The sequence below is a fragment of the Pseudochaenichthys georgianus genome, chromosome 24 (assembly GCF_902827115.2).
Source record: "Pseudochaenichthys georgianus chromosome 24, fPseGeo1.2, whole genome shotgun sequence".
Classification (NCBI taxonomy): domain Eukaryota; kingdom Metazoa; phylum Chordata; class Actinopteri; order Perciformes; family Channichthyidae; genus Pseudochaenichthys; species Pseudochaenichthys georgianus.
Genome location: NC_047526.1, coordinates 27,701,078 through 27,707,238, shown reverse-complemented (window position 1 = coordinate 27,707,238; position 6,161 = coordinate 27,701,078). Strand labels below are relative to the sequence as shown.

Genomic DNA, 6,161 nt, shown 5'->3' with positions numbered 1-6,161 from the left:
CGCCATTTATTGCCTGTCGATTAGGCGACCGGAGGCCTCGTCATCCGATAATCCGGTACACAGTGTCGAATGTGTACACTACAGTCATCATATAGACATGATAGACTAACAGTACTGTGAGTACAGCCTACACTTGACAGGCAGCCTGGCTAGCCTAGGATTAGGACCATACTACGTCAAAAGACCGATTGGCTCTAGCTGTATATCATGCTAGTATACAATTCATTTAAATGTATTCATGTAATTAATGCCCATAAGGCTGTTACATATACAATAATAAATGTGACAAGATAATTTATGTGAACCTGACCCTGGTATGTTATGAAATGTACCCTACATGCAGTCATCCTCGCGCATAGCCATAGGCCTACAGTGCATGCATGCCAACTTTTGCAATATATAATATAGCGCCTAGCGTGAGCTATGCTTAGGGACCTACCAGTCAAGATTATTTGTGCGTAGGGGTGCATCATCTGGCACCTGGTCCTGGTCATCCTCGCCATTGCCCATGCCGTGAACTAACTCCATCACCTCGGGCTCGAACAAATAAGGACGTAATGGTCCATCGTCTGGCTCAATATTCTCACCATCGTCGCTTACTGAACCGGATTCAGATTCAGTTCCTAAAACTACATTTTCGCAGGAAAGCCGAGAGGATGTTTCTGACTCGCTATCATCACTGGATACCTCGTACAATCCTTCTTCTTTGTCTGGTATATTTGCCCTTCCACGTTCATTCTGCATAGACGCCATGGTTTGTTATTGTTTCGTCTTCCTGAGTTTTCCTCACTTCCGGTTTGGCTGACTCGATCATTTCGTTTCTAAAAAAGTTCGGGGAAGCTGCAATAAAGTGCTTCTAACATGCGTAAGGAAATTATTATATTTTTTTAATCAGGTGTGATTGTTTTGGTACGTAATTATGCTTGTATATAAGTTAAAACGAAACTATTTGGGGTTCAATTTCCACTATCCCTTTAAGTACACTACAAAATAAATTAAAGATGTGCAACAACTGTATCAGTAATTAAAATGATATAACTTATGCACAGGCTTGGGAGGGCTACTTGCCAAAAACACAACCAGTAACTTCATGTGAGTATCAAGATATAAAAGTAATGTAACCTGATAACTTTCTTTTTATTTTGGATTACTTCAATATCAAATGTAATGCAAATAAACACAGTAGAGAAGAAATATGAATATGATTTTTTTACTTAAAATGTATAATATAATACCATAAAGCAGATTCAGGCAGTAGGTGTAGAGATTCACAATGAAAGTATTATCCTCCAGAACAGTACGGCTTCCAGAGAAGAGATACCATTTGATCATTTTACAACAACCACTATCTGCTCTTTTTAGGTTTTGAATAAGATTGTAATCCTGAGTTTCCCTATTATTAAAAAAAGTAAAACTAATCCGATTACATCTCTTCCTATGTAACTAAGGATTACACTTTCATTTTTTTCTATACGATCTTGATTCGTGTTCGATGTAATCCATTACTATCTAAGCCAATACAAGTCATCACTTTTGGAAAATTGTCTCAAGTTATAAATGATGCCTTCAATCTCTTTCACGTGGAGAAGACATCCCATTGGCCGAGGCGTTGCAACTTCCCTCAAGCGTCCTACATGAAAGAAAGATCACATGTTAGAAATGTGTGCACAAACTATTCAGTATGACCCGTCTTAGTTTAAAGCCCAAGTGTAAGAGTGAACAGAGTCTGCCTGTTTTCCAATTTGTTTTGTTTGTTGGCTGCTGCTGCCCAAACCAACATCCTCCTCACAAGCATTGACTGTTGGAACGTCATTATGCTCCACATGTGGAACAACAAAGGCTTCTTCAGGCGTGCCTTGTATCATAATGATATTGCTCTGATCAGCAGCAAGACTGTTTTCACCACTACCATGGTCTACATCTGCAACCTCCTCATTGCTATTAACAGTCGAACTAGGAGTGTCACTTACCTCGTCATTGTTACTCACCCTGCTTTTCCTTCCAGGCTGTTGTTCTTTGCCATTCGTGAAATAGAAAATGGTGGGCACTGCAGTGTTTTTCAGGCATCTCCTTCCCTAATAAAAATAATAAACAAAAACACATAAAATAACTTTTTGAGGTCTGTAGATATTCAACTTTCTTTTGAATAATGTTGTTTTAAATGTAAGAGTGCATTATAAAAGACAATAGAGGGCCAACATGTTAACTATGCAGTTAATCCATTCAACAATTACGTGTTTCCAAGATTCAGATTCAAAGGATTTATGTCATAGCACATAGGCTACAGTGTGGGAATGGCAATGAAAATCATCTGTCCCGAGCTCCTCCAACAATGCAACAGTTATATAAGACATAAAACAATAAAAGAAATTCAAAATTAAATTAAGAATAATAAATTAGTGCAGGCAGAAATCTATATACACGTAAATATAATAAGACATATGCAAGAACAGAATGTAAAGATAAATATTGTATAGTAAAATTAAATTAAATCATTTTTTTTTACAGTGATAGCTGTTAAGATAAATAAGTTATAAGATGACAACAGATGAATGAATGTTGCTATTAAAATAATGTAAAAAAAAGGTAATATAATTCATCTGTTTTTAACATAGAGTATGTGGGGGGAAATGGCAATTCTCTATCTATGATAAAGAGTCTTTGCATAAATTGAAGAGAAATGTGATGGTTTGCAAACAAATCGATTTCTATTTTTCTTTACTTAACTGGCAAAATCTTAATTTGGCCTTTAATAAAAAGAACATTACTCATCACTGATGTGCAAGCTGTGCCATAACAATTATTTAGCATTGTATAATGTATAACATGTATTTAATTAGTAACAACAATTTACACTCACAAATGGAACCAAGTTATTTAAAAAAAAAATGATCTGTACCCATGAGTCCGTGCTGAAGGGATGACTCTCAAAGTGTGCACTGCACAGGCGAGAAGAAACGTTGGGGGTCCATGTATTCCTCCGGATGTTCAGCACCCACTGGTCCAGCCTGTCTGGATCACCGAAAGGAAACCTTTATTCAAAAATACATGAAAACCGACCCAAAGACAACAGGAGGGTTAATGCCATATTCACTTAGTAACGCATGAACAACTTTTACAAATATTTCTATATAGTCTGTGTTGGTAAATGTAATCTAGGTTGCACATTTCCTGCTGAAATACATGCATGGGCCTACCAAGTTACTGCGTGGCACTTTGGTTTTGATAAAACAGTGTAGTTCCACTATATAAACGTTACATTCATAATCAAACGAGATAATATGCAAGATAAATAGCTATTTGTTGTTATTCTTAATGCTTGTCATTCACACGTTAATAAAATAAAATAAGTACCGATACATAGCAGAACAATTGTGGCGATGTTCAGCTTAATAAGCCTTGTTCAACATCATTTCTTTAGCTAATACTATAGCGGGCTGCAGGCGAACCAAGTCCGCGTTTCGCTGCATTCCTTGATCTCCAGTTATAACGCCGGGCTCCGCCGCTGGCCGAAGCTAACGGAGCCGCAAAGGGCTAGCTACGGCTCCGGTTAGCTTCGGCGGCGGACTCCGGCGGCCACCACTGGGATAATTGGGTCCCCTTTTAACATTTGCTCCCATTTAGCATTATGGGCGTCATAGCCATAGACTATAAAAGTCTTACCCAAGGCTGAATCATAAACTAAACTGTATATATATATACACATGCATAAAGGGTTACGTCCTTAGCTAGCTACATAACAAGCTAAGCTAACAAGCACACAAACACCTGCTAACGGGGTTAACATGTATAATATTATCATTTTACTCACCGAAAAAAGCTGTGAGTAGACTTCTTGGAAGTTCTGTTAGTACATTCAAGCGCACAGCACGACATCTTAATTGTCTGGTATATCACCACGAACACGGCTAAAGCTAAAGGGTCAAGTACAGTACTATGACTAACTAACGTTGTAGCCTCTATGGTTGTAGCCTAGCAGAGTGGACAAGTTGCTGTTAGCTGACAGTGAGGCACGTATCTGTCAATCAAAGTGACCACGCCCTAATGTATGCACAAACTTTAAGACCTAATATAAATAAAAGGGTCGCGTTAGAAAACAATTCACTCACAGATACATAATCATGAACGTGGAATCTAACTATATCGATAATAAAATGTATGGAGCCAGGGAGAGAAACATGTTTTTTTCCGCTGTAAAATTGGGCATTTTAACATGGGGGTCTATGGAAATTGCTCCTTTCTGCAGCCATCGCCTATCGGCCAATATATGAACTGCAGTGTGTGGCACTTCCGTATTGGCTTCCCGGCTCTTCCCCAGAGTTTGCCGCTTGGTTTAAATGCTGTTTATACTGAAAAACCAGAAGTTCTTGTGCACAACCAGTTGTTAAGCTTTTATTCTGAAAATCCTTCATCTCCGGTTAGCATGAGGCTAATATACAATTTACTATAGAGGTGAATTTAGCAACGATATGATATGATGTTGCACAGCGAAACCTACTGATTTCAACACTACAACTATAGACGTCGAGATATTATTATTGTTGGATAAGGTACAGTTTATTCGAGTAGGTTATTGTTTACAGATGTGGGTAGCATGTGACAACATTCAGACTGACCGGAAACCAAACTGCTGTGAAGTATTTCCTGTATTTTTTGGAGTATTGATTACAGCGTTTAGAATGTGTTAAATGAAAAGTCATGAAAGAGTTAAGGAGGAGAAAAGGCGTGTTTAGATATATATTGAATGTACAATGTCTGTATCCTCTGATATGCGTAACAACAGACATTGAAACGTGGAGAGCCGGCCCGCAGGGAGGAGCCAACAGAGGATATATAAACAGCGCGACCTGAGGAGTTCGGCCTCTTTCTCCACCAGCCAGAGCCAGAGACACAGCTGCTTTTCTGTCGAACAATATTCTGTTTGTGAACCTAACCGCGCTTTTTATTAATTAAAGTACCAATTTGAAACAATCTCAGAGACTCCATTTAGTCTCCTTTTTAAGCTTCTCTCATGGACGCGAGAATAACCAACACAGATAACACAGTGCAAGCGTGTCAACAATCTGCTTCATTCCTTTCTCTGACATTCTGTTAGCCCAGTTGACCTGTCGGGTCAACAACATTCTCACAGTGAAGTCAGGTCACTTCCTATTCATTCTCATGAGGGATGTCTGAATAAACATGGCCTCTCTTTGAGGAAATATTGTTGGTTGATAGACTTGTTTTATATCTTCATGGCAAAGCAATCCAGACAGCAGAGAAGAGGGGATGCAGAGAGTTCAAAGACAGTTGATATCGTTTTTGATTAAACACAGTAGTTTACAACTCTAATTGCAGTTGAAGGTAAGCTATGCTCGTCCCAAGAATTAAGTGTTGATCGACAGTGTGAGTACATTTCACCAAGCAAATGTGCTGTGACTGCAGCTGTATTAACATCTACTGTAGATGAATGACTTCACACAAGTGCCCCTGACTGTAGCTCTGCACAACTTCAACAGCAGCAGAGCAATATAAGCCGGGAGGATAATTGAAAACACCTGTGTGTGTGTTGCTGTAGGACAGAGTTATTACTATAATATTGGATGTCTCGCTGCATTTGACTGTGTCACACCATCTGGACTTCAGTAGATTGCTTGTTGCACAAAACATGAAGAGGACAACAATGTGTCATAGTGCCAGAGATGGAGGTCAGTTAGTAATGGAAAAATCCATTTTGACCCAGAGGGAAAAAACATTATCAAAGCTCTTTTTGCAGCTAGAAAGGTGGACGGTTGTCACAACACTGGACAACATGTTATTATTTATTCTTTTTGAAGGCTTTATCCTCTAGGATTTGGTTTGTATAATAAAACAATTTAAAATAAGTCATTCAAAATAGGTTTTAGAAGTCTGTTTCTGGTTTGTCATTCAAAAACGAATACATTCCCAGTTAGTACTAAGTTAGGAGTTATGTAGAATTGCGCTTTAATGGAGCATAACAAGATTAAATGTCTTATTGTAAAATGTCACTGGTTTGGTTTGATTCAATAACATTTGCTGCACCATCTTGTTTTTTGTGTATTTCTTTGGTTTCTCATTTTTCTAATTAAATATTATAATACCTGGCGTCACCTTTTTGTCTAAACCAGTTTTGAACAATTAGAAACACGAGCACAGATGTT

The 6,161-nt window shown here is 38.3% G+C and overlaps 1 long non-coding RNA gene across 1 annotated transcript; it reads right to left on the bottom strand.

Annotated features, from left to right (window-relative positions):
- Window positions 1-1,229: 1,229 nt before the first annotated feature.
- LOC139433122 (uncharacterized) lies at window positions 1,230-3,027 on the bottom strand. The gene is made up of 3 exons (XR_011642691.1): window positions 2,900-3,027; window positions 1,989-2,075; window positions 1,230-1,630 (listed from the first exon to the last, which is right to left on the bottom strand). It is a non-coding gene; the product is annotated as an uncharacterized lncRNA (long non-coding RNA).
- Window positions 3,028-6,161: the final 3,134 nt, after the last annotated feature.